Here is an 18,562-nt window from a genome sequence, read left to right as displayed (position 1 = left end):
TTTCCCACTTTCAGTTTTGTAGGTGATGTGTTCTCCTGTGGTTCTTTCAGTCCTGCCCTGCTCTGCCTTCTCTTCTCAGTTACTCTTGGCGGCTGGTTCCCTCTCAGGATCCGTGGCTCACAAGTGAGGAAAGTGCTTTGCTGTGCTTGCCCAGGGCTGTTATTTTTAACACGTCGGCTGCTTCAGGTAGGTTTTAAAATAAGAAAACCTCTTGCATTTTAAATCCCTCTCTCTCTCTTTTTCATATGAGCCATCTAGATGGCCATGACTTGATGGGCAAAAAGAATGTTTTCTTCAATCATGTCAGCTCAGTAGAGTTAGCTTAATGGTAAGTCTGTGTGAGCTTGTCTACACAGGTGAAAAGGGTGTGTTTGCAGCCATATTAGCTCTGCTCTAGGCTAAAATGTGACCAGTTAATACAGCTTCAGATATTTTAGTTGCATCCTTGTCTTCACGGGGGGGGGAAGGTGTTTTTGTCTGTCTGTCTGTTTGTTTACTGCATGTTCGTTAACATGTGGTAAGATCCTAATGTGGACAAGGTAGTTTGTAGTTTTTGCACATGTTAGCAGGTCACAGAAAACTCTGTGGGGATGCCTAGGGTTTACTTAAACCTGTTAACATGTGAAAATTACCAACTGGGATTTTACCACATGTTAGCTAACATGCTAATACACCATCTTTTTTCCTAATGTGGATGCCCCAGATGGGGCTTTAATCATGTTAAGCTAGCACCTTTTTCTGCCCATGTAGACAAGCCCAAAGCCACAATAAATTCTGCTAATATGAATTCAAATGTGTTAGCCTGTGTTTTAAGGAGCATTAGGAGGGCTTTTCAATTTCATTAAGTTAACTCAATTGAGCAAACAAAATTGAAGAAAGCACCCTTTATGCCCATCAAGACAGAGCCTAGGTGGTCTGAGAAACCCTCCAACAAGTGAGAAATATTCTTCCGGGACGACTGCTTGCATTCTTAAGGCTAAATCCTGAGCCCCTCCTTACCATCCTGCAGTCTGCTTCTGTAGTACTTGGTTTTGTCTGAGTCTAAATTTAAACGTAGTTCGGTTACATGGGATGACACATTGCAAGGGATTCCTTGCAGCTCTGACGTAGCACACAGATAACTACTGGACAAGATGAGCAAGTATGGATAAGGAACTGGCATGAAGGGTAAAGAGAGGCCATTCAATATTAAATTCATCTCTTTCAGTGTCTTTGCCAGGGGGATTTCTAAGGGCAGCCATGAGTAGTAACCATTTGGGACAGAGGAGATGGCAAGTGGATTGGAATGGTAAATCAGTGCATTCAGGCCTAGTTCTCTTTGCATATCAACGGTCTGGAAGAAGCAGCATGCAATAAAGGGAGGAAAGTTGCAGGTGGGGAGGAAATAAGTGCAGAGAAAGGAGGCAACCAGATTCAGATTGATTTGGATAGACTGGGATTATAGCCAGGTAAATGCCTATCACTATTCTGTGTAGAGAAATGTAAAGTGATGGGAGTAAAGGCAAAAATTCCAGAAGGGATTATTGCTTCTCAGGTCAGATAGCACAATGCACAGACCAGGAAAAGGATTTGGGGTTTATAGGAGATAGAGCACCCAAAACCATCAACACATTTGGGGCTGAATTATTGGTGCCCAGAAGCACAATGAGAGGCACGTTAGAACCGGACAGCTGTGTTTTGAAATAAAGTATTTTAGCACAGTGCATGAAATCAGTGATTCTGTATGCAGTATGATGTGCTTATTTGTGGTTGTGCTTTGATTAAAAAAGGAAGGGGACACAGGGATTATTCCATGTGTGGAGAATGAATAGTACAGAGCAGCCAGAATTAATCTGTTGACCTTGGCTATACAGAGAGGCATGGGAACCCAGGACTGAAATGAGGGGATCTCAGTGAGGAGCTAATGATGACCTCTGTATGACTTGAAGGGAACAGAAATGCTGTGTTCTTCAGCCCTGTTTGGACTAAGATGAAAGGTGTATTTGTAAAACTTGTTAGCTTGCATATTAGTTGGTCGAGATGAATCCTAAATTACCCTTTATAGTTCACCTTGAGCTGCTAACATGTTAAAATACAAATTGCAGCGTTGCCAACTTTTATATTTGGTGTTTTTTCTTCAAGCCCCAGCTCCTGGAGTCATGTGATTAGATGAGTCTCTTTCTTTCATTTTCTAGCCCTCATAGTTGCAGAAGGAACCTTGAAAATGTGACCCTCTAAAGGCAAAAGGAACATACCCCATTTATTATGTTTTAAAATCTCATGATTAGGGTTACCCAGGATTTTTTAATGCTTTGGGTTTGGCAGCATGAAACTTGCATGGTCTACAGTAGCGTTTAAAAACATATTTGTTAAAACATTTTAGCAAACCAGTTTCAAATAGACACCTTTCATCCTAGCATAGATAAGGCTTTAGAAAGTGTGTCAATTGCAGTAAAAAGGGTGTGTGAATTAGTCTGGGATTTTCAGAGGCCAAATGAATGTAGGCACCCAACTGCCTTTGACTTTAAGGGTGTGTCTTCACTGTGTGTAGTTCTTTGTGCTGCAGTGAGCTGGGCCGCTCTATGATTTATTTTTTTGAAGTGAATTGTGGGAGAACGTGTTGTCTAGGGCACATGGGGGCAGTTGTGGGAAGGCACTGGAGGACTATTAGCACTCGAGTGATTTAGCCTGTATCCTCCCTGCAAAGTGGGCAGGTCACCAGCCTGAGTGGAGTGGAACCAAGCTCTAACCACCCCCAGCTGGGCCAGCTAGTCTGGGTTGAAAGCACCACTAACTCAGGTGAGAGGTTTTTGTGTGTGAATAAGAGGGGGATTAGGGGAAACAAATGAGCGAGAACCTGGGCTAGCTGCAGAGTTAGACATGATTAGGGTATGTCTTCACTGCAGAGTTAATGTGGGTGATTAGCACTCAGGTCTGAGCACCCGGATTAGCTTAGCCTGGGTGTGAGCACTCTCATTGCAAGACCCTGCCCATGTTACCACATCCTCATTGCTTCTGCACTCCCCCAACTGTGTCTGGGGTCCTATCCCATTGTTCTTTGTGCTGAGACACACTGATTCTTTCCTTGTCAATTATGTCAGTTGTGGGAGAACTTGTCTATGCTGTGAGGATAGGGAGGAATTGTGGGAAGGCATCCGAGGGCTATCAGGACTGCAGTGACTTAGCCTGCATACTCACTGCAAAGTGGGAGGGTTCTAGCCCGAGAGAAAACAGAGCCTGGTCTGTAACCCAGTCTTAGTGGGGTAGGGTGGCCTGGGCTTAAAGCACCTCCAAACCCAGATCAGAGGTTTTTCTGTGTGGATGATAGGGGGGTTGGGTTAAAACCCAGGTTAACTGTGCATTGTAGACATACTCTGGGATTTGGAAGATTAACTCCCTTAGATTTTCAAAGGAGCCTGAAGTAGTACTGGGTATGCCAGTGTTGAGGGGTTGGTATGGGCAAGGGGTAGTTACAAATTGCATACCATCAAAAGTGGTTAGTGTAAATGGTCTTTAAAAGGTGTTAAAGAAGTATATAGAGAGCAAAATGTTGACGGGCATGTGCATTGACTAATTTATCTGGTGTCCTATTGCCCTATCATTTTTTATGTAAAGATGTCCAGATTACTAGAACATAGAGCCTGAATCTAAATAATGTATTAATTGAGGGGCATTATTAATATTTGATAAACTAAATTAACATCTTGAATGCTTTGCACAGAGCACCAGAGACAGGCTGTTGAATTGGTGGTTTAGCTCTTGTCTGTACTAGCACTTTTGCTGATCAGTTTAAGTTTCACTGAAAAAGTGCTGGTGTGGACAGTACTGTGTTGGTGGGAGACAGTCTCCTGTCAACATAGCTACCGCCGCTCGTTGGGGGTGGTTTAATTATGCCGGCAGGAGAGCTCTCTCCTGTCGGCATAGAGCGGCTACACGGGAGACCTTACAACAGCGCAGCTGCAGTGATACGGCTGTCTCGCTGTAAGGTCTGTAGTGTAGACATAGCCTAAGATACTAGGAGTTTTTAATTAGAAGCTTGTAAGTAATAGTCAATATCAATTAGTCTGAGTTCTAAATGTTAGGGGAGTGTGAATTCCTTGCACATGGAACTCACCTCCTGGTCCTTGGAATGGGAGAGGTGCTTTTTAATATAGCCAACTTGTAGTGTTGCCATTTGGTGCTTGAAAGATTTTTTAAAAAAGAAAAATATCTAATTAAAGTCCAAAGCTTTGTTGTTCATAAGCAAATGTCTTGTAGGATTTGGAGACTTCACCTTGAATATTTCAACTTCCCTCCAAAACATTGAGGATAAACAATTAACACTTCTTTAAAAAGTGTACCTCACCTATACAAAGCTAGGTGCAGTATTTACTTTTCCTACTGTCCCGTCGTGTGCAGATGGTAATAAGAAACTCCCAATAAGCCTTTCACCCTTGGTGACAAACACTGTGTCCTAGGGGTGCATGTCCTTGCAGAGAGGAGAGATGAGAGGTCATGCTGTCTGTTTGTTTTATTCTTTGAATTAAAACACAAAGAGGCAGCCCCCTAGCCTAGCAAAGGTATATTCAGTGCATTTGCTGGAAATGTTTATGCTTCGGTCCATGAAGATTATACAGTGTATAGAGAGAGTTCAGCTTACATCATTTGAAATGGTGGAGAAAAGCATGCGTTTGTTCCCTCACTGTGTTTTGATTTTCCAGCCACTATCTTTAGTGTTCTGTGTCCGTCTTATGAGTTAGACAACGTCACTGTCATAGCCTTGGCCGGTCTGCTTTCTCCCAGCACAAATATGGGGCACGGTGTTTAGTCCTGAACCTCTGGAATCAGCTGGTCCGTGTATTCGATAGCGTCCTTTCCCAAACAGGATAACCTAGATCCTGGTGACATGGCTGCACTGCTGGTTTCCTAACAGTCCCAACCTCCTTCCTGTTGCAATGTGATGTTTATAGCAAAGTGTTTTTAATCATTCATGGCTCATTGATTTTATTTCTTTCCAAAGTCTTTGCTACTAGACTGAGAATGCAGGAAAGCTGTTTTAAAACACATTTTGTCCGGCTTCTACCCTATGTGGTATTAGACCAGAATTTCATTCAGTGTTTTAGGATGAAAATACCTCTTGGTTATGCATCTGCATTAATATATACACCTCCTATTATTAGTATTACTGTTAAAAACATAAGAACGGCCGTACTGGGTCAGACCAATGGTCCATTTAGCCCAGAATCTTGTCTTCTGACCGTGGCCGCTGCCAGGTGCTTCAGCGGGAATGATTAGAACAGGTCATCATCAAGTGATCCATCCCGTTGGCCATTCCCAGCCTCTGGCGAAGAGCCATCCCTGCCTATCCTGGCTAATAGCCATTGAACTTTTGCATGTTTATTATTTGTATTGTGTTAGTGGCTAGAGGCCACTGTTGGTGATCAGGAACCCCTTGTGCTAGGCGCTATACACAGATATAACACAAAAATGATCATTGCTGCAAAGTGCTTGCAGTTTAAGTGTATGTTTCTATACTGCAGAAAAAGGTGTGTTCTTAACTGAGGTTCGTTTGCCCACATTAACAAACTCAGCTTAAAATAGCAGCGAAGACGCGCAACTCGGCTTTTAAATCAGGTTAGCAGCTCGAGTTATAAGCTGGGGGTTGCACTTGAGCTGGTGATGCGAGTTAAAAGCTGAGTTGTGTATCTTTGTTGCTATTGTTGCTATTCTAACCTTAGTTAAGGACACACCTTTTTTTGCAATGAAGACATAGCTTGTGTTTATGACCCCATCTCACTGTAGTATTTTGTGCAGTCTGGTGAGAAAGGAAAAGATCAGGAGGAGTTGGTGGGCAAGTTTGCCTCACCTGACCTACAAGCCAGATACAATAGGCCCTATCGTATGCATATATTTAGCTAATAAGCACCCACAGAGACACTAAATGTTTTTTAAAATGACAGAAGCTCACTCATCACCAGTGAGAATGGAATAATCCATAATTACTGCTTGATGCAGCAATATCTTTTTTTTTTTTAAAGGATATCAAACAGTGACCTGCTGGCCTACGGTTCCCCTCTTATTTATGTGCTGTGTTAGATGTCTTAGCTTGCACTGAGATGGCAGTGCTGATGCTGACACTGATCTTTGCCAAAGCAGGGAGTACATTTAGGAGCATTTGAGAACATTCCTCTCCTCTGCTTGCTGGATGTTCATTAACATTTTCTTGCTACTATTTTATTAATAAAACTAATTTCTATAGCGCTGTAAATGGTGCTTTGCAAACTCAGAGAAGGAACTGTTTGCTTCCTCAAGAACTTCTGGTCTGTATGTTGCACAGGAAGTAAAATGGTGAGAAGCTGACTATGCTTCTGAGCGCTGAAAGGAAAGAAAACACATTTGTTTTCTCTCTGTAAGAAGGTGCCCCGTTTCAAGGCCGGTCAGTAGTGGTGAGTGTAGAGATGTATGAGCAGAGAGCTAAGGGCCCAGTTCTGCAAACTCTTCATGTGCGGTGCTCTTAGGGTGAGTCAATGGGAGTTGTTGCAGGCAGAGTTTGCAGGATTGAGCCCCTAAAACAGAGGGCTTCACTTCCTGGGCTTGCAAAAGAAGGCGGAACAGTGAACTAAAAATGTTCCTGGGATCTGATCCTGTGCCACTGATGCTAATAGGAGCTTTGCCTTTGCCTTCATTGGGCGTGGATTTAGCCCTAGTACATTTATACATTCAGCAGTTTATAACAAAGTCTCATCTTTTTCTCTTTTCGACTTTTAATACAGAGGCCTTGAAAACTTCCAAGGAAGATTGGGTTGGCTGAGCTTAATTATGAGCTTTAGAATTTCTCTTAACTGAAAAGCAGCTGTGTCCAAAATGTATCAATTGACTTGTTAAATCCAAGGTATCCAAAATTCTGCTAATTGGCCTTGCATCATCATTGCATTACTTTAGTCGATTGCGAACGCTGCCTTTGCAATCCATAGTGCAATGTCTTAACGTCCAGCAATGCACAAACAGCATCGGACACATCTGTAGAAGGGGTGATGCACTGTTCTCTGTGAATTTGCTATTTATGTCAATAAATTAGATTCATTTATTACTGTATATATAAGTCCAGATCTGTGTATTCTGAAGTTGGTGTAGTCATCTGAGGACAAGTATACTGCTATACCAGTTGTTCTCTGATCTGCCATAGCCTTCCTCTGTGATCAGGGGCAAGTGATTTAATCTCTGTCTCTGCCTCCATTTCCTATCTGTAAAATGGGGATAATGCTACTAACTGACCACAAAGAGGTTTAATTCATTAATATATATAAATTGCTTTGAGATCTTAGATGGAAGGTGCTATAGAAGTGCAAAGCATTATTATTGCTATGTATTAGTCAGCCTTCCTCTGCAATTGACTACAAGTCAGGTAGCTGAAATTTTCACAAGGGATCACTGGTTTTATATGCTTCAGTTTGACTGAGACACTTTGGGGCTGATTTCCAGAAGTGCTCAGCATCCCCAGTTCTGATCAGGGTCACCGGGAGCTGCAGATGCTCAGCACTTCTGCATGCAGGCTCTAGGTGTGTGAATTTGGGTACTCAAAATCCGAGCAATCCAATTTACAGCCCCCTTTTGAAAATACTGGCCTTAATCTCTCTGTTTCTGTAAAATGGGGATAAATATACATCCCTGCCTGAGAGGGCTGCTGTGAGGATTAGGTAGCTTATGCCTTCAGAGCACTTTGAAGGAGAAAAAAGCTACATAAGTGCTAAGTATTCTCATCGGCTTTCTTAAATTCTATGTTAAAATACCCTTACAAGTATGGTAGCTACTACACGTTCTGTATATACACTTTTTAACACTGATCATTTACAAAAACAGAATTAGCTCTGAAATATTGTCAGTGATTTTCCAGAGTAACTTGAGAAATGTTTTATAGAAAAGTCACTTTGAATGGGTAACTGTTCAATGAGCTATTTCTTTACCATTCACAGTTTCCAATGCTTCTTTCAAGTATGAGGCAGTTGCACCTGAAGACCATAACCATTGTAAAAGGCTATTCACCATTCGTTGATGTAACCTCTTTCTGCATGGAATAAATGCCCTAATATTTTTAGCAGGAGCTCACTGAATTTCCTTTTATTCCAAGGATGGCCACATTGTGCATTACACAACTTCGTACTCGGTTTAGCTGAAATTCACCCCTGAGCAGAGCACCGTTGTAAGACCAATGTACAAGTTAAATTATAAGGGACCATCAGGTCTACTATAGTTAAGGTCTAAACCAGCTTTTTCTTTAAAGATGCTCTCTTCTAAGTACTCTAATATTTGCATAGTTACTTGAATTGCCTTGAAATTGGGTGTAACTTACGGGTGTGCAGGATAAGGTTAGTGGTCCAAGTCTTACTTAAGTCTTATTCTCAGTTATAAAGCCTTTGCTCTGGCCCCCTCTGCAGGGGTCTTTTTCATTTTTTGTGCCGTAATATTGTGTAATGCAAGTACTAGATGTTAAATTGCGCATAGGGAACACTAACCAAGATAGTATTTTTAATCAGCATTTGAGCTTTGTAAGAAATGGGACATATATGACAGAAGTAAAGGAGCTCTCTGCTCTGCAAGGCAACGTTAAGTTACCCATTAGTTATTTCCTTGGATTAGCAGACACCCATGGGTGAACAGATCAGTTTATAGCATAGTAATCCAGGGAATGTCAGAAGCAGGCCGCCTTTGGGAATCTGTTCATTCTGTAAACAGATTTTGAGGAGGCACAGTCATTTCCCCAGCTTCTTTCTACAACTGTGTTTGAATCGTTTTTATTTTTTGCCCCAGGAACTGCAGGATGATGATGTCCACAATTTGATCTCAGAACTAACTGTTCATTCACCCACATGCTGTCATTTTCTAGGTTACATTTCCCCTCCCCTTACACTCACAACTGCATTGTGGTATGAACCTTGCAAGCTATAATGAATGTCTTCCTTGAAACTAGAATGCTGTCTCTTGGCTGGGCACCTGCGGTGGGGTGGGTTGGGTGTTGGAGAAGTGGATATTTTGGGTCACCTCCAGGACCATTGCAGTCTCTTCTAGGACAAGGGACCCAATGTCACTTGTAAACTATCTCCTGTGCTATCAGCACAGCATGGTACTTATGACTGAGCCGTGTGACATGCCCATGGCCAAAGATTTCCCATAAAAACACAACTCAAAGTGCAAATAAAAATCAGGGTGTCTCTTATAATGCTACAGTGTAGGTTTAAGCTGGGTGGGGGTGGGATCATCTGCATTCTGCTGAGTTTTGCACTCTATAAATACATAATAGTGACAGACAGACAGGGCCTGATCTCGCAGACATTTAGGTACTTGAATGTGCCCTGGGGCACGTCTATACTGCAGCCGCTACATCGGCACAGTTATGGCACTACAGCTTTGCCTATGTAGTGTAGACATTTCCTATGTCGATGGAAGGGGTTTTTCTGTCCGTGTAGGTAATCCACCCCTCGGAGAGGCAGAAGAATCCTTCTGTCAACCTAGCCACGTCGACACTGGAATTAGGTCAATCTAACTACAGTGCTCAGGATATGAAACTTTTCATAGTGACATAGCTAGGTTGGTCTAAATTTTAGGTGCAGATGAGGCCTTAACATTCACTTGATCAGGCCTATAGAGAGCACTAAAACCCAGTGGGCTAATGGCTAAAATACCAGCTTCCTAAACTAGGGATTGCGAGTTTGAATACCTGCTGGCCTAGTAAGGGAGTGTTTTCAGCTACAAGTGGTTGGCTTTCAATCAGTGGTTCTTCTGGACCTTAAAATCCATGAGTATAAGGCACATGGCAAGGGTAAGAGTGAATGCTACAGAGTAAAGGCTTGTCCACGCATAGCTTTTACACAGCTTTCAACATATCAGTTTAAAAACCGCTGTAGTTATACTGATACCAATCCTTGTGTGGATGCAGTTTTACTAGTTAAAGGTGATCGTATTACTAGAAGTCCTGTAAATGTACGGGAATATGCCATATCGATACAAGCATCTGCGTCTCCACATTTATCTCAGTGTAAATATTCCATTATAAAATCGCCCTGTAACCGAAGTGGTTAAATCGATTAAAAAACTGTGCATAGGCCAGGCTGAAATCCGATCAGACCCTTGGGTTAATTTTCTTTCTTAACATCCTTTCAGTTCAGTCATTGTCTTTGCGTGGGCTTTCACTCATTCAGATGAAACGGTGAGAAACTTTTTTGTATAATCCGTAGAAGAGCTAGCGCTTAGCTCCCAGAGCTGGAGCCCAACCCAAAGCCTTCTCGCTATGTATGCTGGGTAAAAGATGCATTGCTGAGCAAAAGAGGAGCCCCATAGGAGGTGCCTTTGGATGGAGAGCTTTTTGGAGCATTGGACCTGCTCTATATTTGCCCTTATCTCCCACTGTACGACACCTACTGCACTGACAGCATCATATACATGAATACTAAAACACCCTAGGAAGGGCTCAAGCGTTGTTAGTAAATTGTTGAGAGGAGCTCGATTCAAAGTCCCCTGAAGTCAGTGGCAATTGTTCCACTGATGTCTCTGGGCTTTGGATCAAGCCCAAGGTCAGATGTCAAAAACTTAGGGCCAAATACTGCAGTACTTACTCAGGTCTTAATTCCCATTGGCTGCATTTGGAGATATGACGGTTAAAGACTGTACGATTTGACCCTTTTTGTCTTATTTCCAATGCTAAGCAATCGCTCAGTTTCTAATTCTGTGACTGAGCAACTTTCTGCCTGTTTCTTCCGCTGTAAGATTGGGATAATAATGCTTGCCTACATCACTGGCGGGGTTGTTAGTGTTAGTCTGGTAACATGCATAGAGTGCTTTGAAATGTAAAGGGCTGTTTAACTGCTAAATAGTATTATTAGCTTGAGATATGGATAACTCTGTATTCAGTAAGCCTCCAGATTCATTTTTACAAGCCTGTGCAAGAGTATTTGCCTTTCCTAGACTCTGCTAAGCCACTTGTGACCTTGGGTTTTTTTTGCCTTCCTCTGCAGCGTGGGTCATTTGCCAGGATTGTCTGGGTGTATCTCACTTAATCATTTCCCAGCCATTACAGGGGCTATGGGCATTGGTGCACCTCAATCCCTCCTATTCTCTTGCTGTGGCACATAGCAGTCTAGTCTCCAGTGGGTTGTAATACTTTGGACTAATTTTGGTTGTTGGGTTTTGTGGGCGGATGATGGATGGTGTTAGTGGCCTGTGAGATTCAGGAGGTCTGACTATATGATCTGACGGTCTTTTCTGGCCTCAAACTCTATCACTTGTCTAGAATAAGAGAGTGCTATTCTCTGTTCCCATGTACGCCATGGTAACCCCTTGGACTTCACTGGCACTCCTCCTGCTTTACATTCAGGTAAGTGAGAGGAGAATCAGGCCCTGAGATTTACTTTTCAATCCTCAGAAGCACCATTGTCTTGAGCAACGATTGTTTCTCTTTAGAGACAGAAAACAAAGTTATACTTGGGAGAATACAAATCCATGAGTGAATGAAGTCCCTGGTGTTTGAGGATCATCCCCCTATTCTAAATTTTTCCAAAATCAAAACTTTTATCACAGATCACATGCCACAATGAACCACAACTGCAATGAACTGTTTTGGCAATAGGCTGTAACCTTATCATGTCATCGCAAAGAACACCCCAATAGGTCATCCTTGCAGTTAGAACTGTCTAACTCCACCCGGGGTCCAACCTTTCTGGAGATACTATAGCAGCAGTACCCAGGCCCTGAGTCAGTCTGTATGATTATTGTTCTACAGAATGCCTATATTCTTGCAAGCAATTGGGACACCCTGAGAATAGAGGAATCTTGGTGGATAGTTGGGATTTAGTCATATTCCACTGGGTGATTGGTATTAACTCTCCTACCTAATGCACTTCCTGGGTTTAGGCCTAATCACAAGTGTCCTGTCAGGGATACTTCCACGAAGCCTCCTTGTGCAAGGATTATCCACTACAAAACCCAAGTAGCAGTTTGCTTAGGTGCAACCTCCTGCCCCCCCCCCCAATGCCAGCTGAAAACGTTTCAAGCCACGATGGTATGTCTAGGCCGAGCATATCAGAATGGATCGTGCAGCGTGGCAACACATCAGGACAGAGCAACCAGGAGCAATGATAGGGAGTGCCCACCTGATGCGGAGCCTTGCTGCCATCATGATGTCACATCTCACAGGTGTTGTATTCCCCAACTTGATCAGCTGCCTCAGGACTGACGTCACCCCTGTCAAATCCATTGTGGTTGGTGGTTAAACCCCTGCTAACACCACATGGAGAAGGTGGGATCGGGGCTTGCACCTGGACAGAGAGAATGTAAATCATTGCCAAGTGAGCATTGTCTGCACACTTATGCCAGTGGCTGTGTTTCACACCCACTACACAGTAGTCAAGGCTGTGGGGGAATCGGGTCCATTAAAGCCAACCCTGCCCCTTCCACCAAGTTGTGTTCACTGCAGTGCATGGTGACTGTATCTTGCTCTAAGGGAAGCAGCTTGTTCCCATTTTATGGCCATGATCTCCTCCCCAGAGAGCATCAGTGAGTCCATTGTGGGACCCAGCCAGAAGTCTTGTTTTATTTTGCTCCTACTGCTAGAATTCACTGCTGTGACCACAACTCCAAATCCAAACAGGAATGGTTCCCAGTGGTAATGGAGCTGAACAAAAAGAAGGAAGCCCACAACAAGAGACCAAGAACACCTTCATGGAAGTGTCACAAACACACTGAAAGTGTGAATGGAGGGTCTTTATAGCCTGCAGTTCTTCATCCCAAATGCTCACAGATACTCCAGTGTTGCTGCCCCAGCTGTGAAAAGGTGGGATCCATATTTCCCATGGGTAAACCCTGGAAGACAGGCCTTGCTCCTGACACTCATGCCATCAGGAAAAGAACTCCTTAAATTGCCAGCATTATTCTTCATTTTGCAGGCTCCACATCCAGCTAATGCACTTACCCAAAGAGGCTGGATATACCTGTCATGCTCTTGACTTGTCATTCACTTTTCTTCCATAGGAAAAAGGCTGCAAGTTTTACCCAGAAGAGATTCTATGGAAAATTGTTTTGACTGATCATATAACCAAGAAATCTGGCTACTGTTCTGCAGTGTGGTTTGTGGGATTTTGTCACTGGGGTTGCATTTTGTGGGTTTGCTGTGAAACAGTGACAGCAGCTCAGTATTGTAAGCTAGTACCTTCTTTTTTTTTTTTTTTCCTCCCCTCCCATGTCCCTCTTTGCTTTGCCATGCAAGAGTCTTAAACTAAAAAGGCAGGGCTAGATGAGGTAGATGTTGCCAGCTGCAATTCTGTGGGTAAGAGGAGAAAGAGAAATCCTTGCAGATTTTGGCATGCTTTCCTACAGCTTCCTGTTGTCCCAGGCAATGATGGGGGGGGAAGAAACCCCCGGAAGCATTTCAAGGCATAAACAGATGAAGGTTTAATAGGCCCAGCTCGGCAGTGATTGGCTACAATAGCTCACTGTGTGTAACCCACCCCATCAAATGTATTCAGTAAGAATGATACAGTTAAAGCAACTCATCTTCTATTCTTCTTCACCTGTTTGCAGTGTTGATGTAGCCTTAGTGGTCCCTAAATCTGAGAGAGACCAGGTGGGTGAGTAATATCTTGTACTGGACCAACTTCTCTTGGTGAAAGAGACAAGCTTCCGAGCTTATGCAGGGTTTTGTCTCTTTCACCAACAGAAGTTGGCCCAATAAAAGATATTACCTCACCCACCTGGTCTCTCCATTTTCACTTGCACATTCTTCCCAAAGCTATGGAAGTCATTTAAAATTGAGGCCACAAGATATAATCATCCCCTTCCCACCCAGATGCCTACATTTTATTGGGTGAGTGATTTTGGTGTCCCATTCAGTGAAGATGCTGCACTAAAGCATATGGTATAGTAAGGAAGAAGGGGTCGATCCTGCTTCCATTGGAGTTAGTCATAACCTTCCTATTAATTCTAAAGGGAGTAGTATTAAGCCCCAAATCCCTGCTCATCTTCATCACCCAAGCAGTCCATTGAAGTCAGTGGGGCAACTGTAGCACCAAGGGGTCCTGATCGGGGATTATGCTCAGCTCTCTTTGTAGTGGTTTAAAGCTCTGCAAATCATACAAACCATCCCTGTTCTTTGTCCTGCAAAAGGGCCTTTTAAAAGTCATCTGCATCTGATAACATAACAGGCTGTCTTGATCTTCAGAGCGGGGGCTGGTTCTCCCCTTATACCGGTGCCAACAAAATGCAAGTAACTCCCCCTTGACTTCAGTGGCACCACTGCTGATTTGCACTGGAGCAACTGAGAGACTTGGAAGAACAGAGAAGTGAGTTTTCATAAGATGAACAGGAATATTGATTCTATTAGATATTGATGGCATTTAAATCCACCGTGGAATTTAAAGAAAAGTAGCTGAGTTTTGTTGGAATAGTGCCATTAAACACACCCTTATCAGTAAGCTTTGCAGTTCTGCTAAAGAGTTAAATGGGTCATAGTCATTTAAGTCTTGAATGGTAAACATTTAACAAGGGCCACTACATTCTGCTCCTGCCTTCCAACTAATTATTCTGAGGGAACAGGTTTTGTTTCCTCTCCCATGTCACCCATTCCACACCCAACTAAAGCTTTCATTATGCCAGTGAAAAATGAGAAGCGCCGTGGACTGATTTCCCAGCATCACTCATAACCAGCTCATGGGGTAGATTAGTAAAGCACAGATTTGCTCATTTGCCAGAATATCACTGGCTTGGTTGCTCTTTTCAGCCAGGTTGCAGGTCGGGCGGCTTTGTAAATGCTGATATTTTAAAATTGAGAAGGGCTTTGATTTATTGACCCATTGCCTCTGCAAATAGAGTTGTCTGGGCTGGCATCTGCAGATAAGAGGCTGTCAAGTAATTGCTTATTATTGATGAATTACCAGCATGGACTATTTGCTTGAAGAAGAATCAATAGCAATCAATCTTCAAAGTATAAACTTTCAAGGAGTCTGACTCATTTCCAAATTGGGAGCAACGGGTCAGGACGACACCATATCTGACATCCTGACTGCATTCGGTTGTAATCCTGCCCTGATGTAGGAAGCACAGAACAAAATCGTTTTCCCATCCGCCTGCTTTCAAGTCTGGGATTTTCCTTCTCTGCATTTCAGGGCCAGATTATGCATGATTCTAAGATCCTCCTGCAGCATACAGAGCACTCTCCACTCCTGTAGATATTGATGGGAGTTGATGGAACTCAACACCTTTCAGGATGGATGCAGGCCTAAATTCACTAAATCCCAAAATCACAGAACAGAAGGGATGGTTGAACAGCCTGTGCTATGACACATCAAAACCAACCAATTTGTCTGCTTTATAAATAAAACAAAACATCTATTTTAATGCATGATAACAGAGGTTTCCTTCCTATGGGTGACTCTATTTAGGTGACAGCGGAGCAAAATATCCACCGTCACCAAATGTGGATGCTGTCACTCTGGTTTGTGTTCATTTTAAAAAGTAGACATAACCCTTATTTAACACTCTCATGACATTTTGGATTTTTAGTGCAGTTTCATAAGAATAGTTTAAAAAAAACAAAATGGAATGTGTGATATTTTAAGAATGTAACGTTCTTTAAAATGTTTAGATCTTTAGTATCAAGTGGGGAAGATTGAGGGCTGGATTCTGGTCTCATACTACTGTCTTCAATTGAGTTAATGCAGATTTACACTGATGTTCATATGATCAGAACCTGTCCCCTAAATCTTCTAGATTGAAGCATCAATCAGAGCCCTGAAATATGAGCATTTAGGAGAGTGGGGAGGGGGGGGGGGGAGCTCAGATTCCTACTGGCTGTGAAGAGTAATTAAATAATGGGACATAAAATAGATGAGGAGACAAAGAGGAAATGTCGATACGATGATGATGCAAGAAGATGAAAATGGAAGAATACATGAGAATCTATTTCTAAGAGATAAGGCTTTGTCTTGCAATTGCAATGTTATCATTTTAACCAAGAAAGGTCTGATTGAGGAGCACAGCCCTGGGGTGAGGGAGAGGGAATTAAGTTGCTCCAATTAAGATGTAATGTAGGGTGGCTGGAGAATGAGTGGACAAGATTACTTCCAACACTCTTGTTTAGCTGTTGGATTTGTTGCTGCTCAGCAAATCCTCATTTGCACTGGCCCTTAATCTGTAGAGTTAGATGTGTTTGGGATGAGCTATTACTTAGTGTGCTGCACTATTGAAAACTATATTTTTAACACTGTTCCTTTTGAATAAAAACACTTCCCCCCTCAAAATTTCTGCCCTTTTTTAAAAAGCAGAGATGAGCCAAGAAATGATGAGGAAAAATCTGCCAGTGAGAAGGAGCTATTTTGACTAAAGCTTCATTAGAGGGACCGTTCGCCAGTTTGTAGGGAGAAAGTCAAGAGCAGGCATTTAAACCATGTGTCTTGTAGAGAAACCACTGTAAAAAAAAAAAAAAAAATGTGTGAAAGTGCACGTTAGTCTGAGGGCTTTTAAAATCATTGGAAGTATGGAGTTTGACAAAGACTCTTGCTAGAAGTTCAGAAAGGGATTAGCACTTGTTTATGAGGCTGTTCAACTTTGCATGTAGTCCTGAAATGGCATTTCCTCATGTCTGCAGCAGCCCTCATTTCATGAAATGGATGCAACTGCTGAAAAAAGATCTCGCGTGAGCATGCTCACTGGAAGATTAATCCTTTAGAGGGAGTTGGAGAGTTAAGCTACTGTAATTTCTCTGCAGTTGGCTGCAGTAAACAACTGCTCTAAAGACACGAGGAAAAAAAATTGACAGAGGTACATGGGACTAATGTACATATATTTTTGTATTTCTACTTTAGCATGGAGGGGTTGATAAAGGTTTTCTCTACAGTGAAGTGGGAAAGAAGAATCTTTGTTATGATTTTATGGGTGACCTTCATGTTGCGGGTTTATTTTGTTTTCCAGGCCAATGTAATCCTATTTCAGTGCAAGGCCATCTGAGAAGCTGGTTTACTTTCTAGAAGTAGGTAGAGCCCCATTCTGCCTTCACGCTGAACTAAACGAATACACCAGTTGAGGCCTGCTGCTCATTGTGCTCTGTTGGCAGGCAGGAGCTGATAACGCTCAGTACTTTTCACTTGTGATCATAACCCAGTGTGATTTTTTTTTTTTTCTCCTTAAATATCATTCTTCCGTTGAAAGTAAATTTGTAAAGGGATTAGCTTTGATTGCTTGCAGAATAATAGTCTTTTTATTCCGTTTTTAAAAAAATGCATAAAGAATGGCAAACTTGTTATGTCGGTGAGATATCTTACCTTTGGTCTAAAGAATGATCACTTTTGAATGCCGAGGGGAGCCTGTGTTGGTGGCGAGGTAGGTTTTGTGTGCACAAGGACTGTGTCAAGGTGAAACTGGGCCATTTTGTTCTTCAGTTGCTCTTTTGTGGGTGCAGCCTGGAAGAGTGAAATCCTCTTGTCAGTTATTAGTCAAAGGACGGCATGATATCAACTCTTGCCCTGAAAGCGTGGATGGAGGAAAACATTATTTACCATCCTTGATGCTTTAATTAACAACATCAGCAACAAGAAGCTTAAGACACTGCAGATGAAGGGCCAGACTGGTCGCTGCTGTAACTCCGTTGAAGTCCAGCCCAGTTTAGTTTCTGTCTTAGGCTGATTCAGCACTGTGAGAGCTGGGAAGGGCAGAGCTGAGTAACCCACAACTTGGGTGTTTGCCATAGAAAACTTCTAACTAATCCTTGTGGGGGATGATGGAATCAAGGTGAACTGATTGTCAATGAAGCATGTAGGGGAGTTTCTTTTGGAGTGGGATGGCATCGACTATTACATCGGTAGCGCTAGTAATTCACCTGTCTTCAGTAGCAAGAGTTCTTATGGATTGCTTCCTAGCTTGTTAGTTCCAGGACTGTATTACTGGAGCAAAAGGGGGGGGAAGGGTGCACTCCTCCTTGTTCTGAGGAAGCTAAAGTGTCTTGCAATATGATGAGAGAGTGAACAGTAGGCAACAGTCCTTTTTGTACTGTCTATGTCATGGAGAAGCTGTGTTGGATGGCTATAATTTAGTCCTGGCATTGCCTGTTGTTCATGAATTTCCAACAGCAGCAGCAGTATGTATGTGTTTGCGATGCTGCGTATTGGAAAATGGCTACTTATGTCCTGGGTCGTGGTGTGAAGAAGGGGATAGTGTTTTAACAGGTATGCAAATATAGATGACTTCCACTAGATTCTTCCTGCAATAGCTGTCAGCTTACATACAATATGAAGGTGACTGTTAATGCAGTCAAATGAGTTCAAAAGGGCATTTCTACAGCAGACTTTGCTGAGCTGTATACACTGTGTTTTTTAGGAAGATTTTGCCAGACTGTTGTTGAGTTTCTTAGGTTTATTTTTCACTCAGAACCATCTTTGTTCACTTCTTTCCAAAAGCTTTGGCTAGCACAGATTGCCAATGTTCTGTGGACATTTTTAGGGAATACTGATGGGTGTGTGCGTAGGGGGAATAATTAGCTACTAAATGCAAATGGATTGTGTTTTACTGTTTTAAATACCATTGTAGTCTCTCCGAGGTTGGGTTAATTATGTCTTCTTTTTGTTGG

At 42.6% G+C, this 18,562-nt stretch overlaps 1 protein-coding gene across 3 annotated transcripts in view; it reads left to right on the top strand.

Moving 5' to 3' along the window:
- Positions 1-18,562, top strand: part of EHMT1 (euchromatic histone lysine methyltransferase 1) — a 159,601-nt gene that overhangs the window by 6,853 nt on the left and 134,186 nt on the right. The window contains exon 1 of one of the 3 annotated variants that reach the window (XM_067542177.1): positions 2,058-2,778. The exons of 1 other annotated variant lie outside the window; for it this stretch is intronic. The gene's annotated coding sequence lies outside the window, so the exon portion shown is untranslated. Of the gene's footprint in view, positions 1-2,057; positions 2,779-16,478; positions 16,762-18,562 lie in introns of those variants that run through there. One more of the 3 variants, XM_067542175.1, reaches the window with a different exon arrangement.

This window comes from Emydura macquarii, unplaced genomic scaffold (assembly GCF_026122565.2).
Source record: "Emydura macquarii macquarii isolate MOO-44397 ecotype Brisbane River unplaced genomic scaffold, CSIRO-AGI_Emac_v2 contig_691, whole genome shotgun sequence".
Taxonomy (NCBI): domain Eukaryota; kingdom Metazoa; phylum Chordata; order Testudines; family Chelidae; genus Emydura; species Emydura macquarii.
Note: the sequence above shows the minus strand (reverse complement) of the source record. Positions and strands in the feature narration are given on the sequence as shown.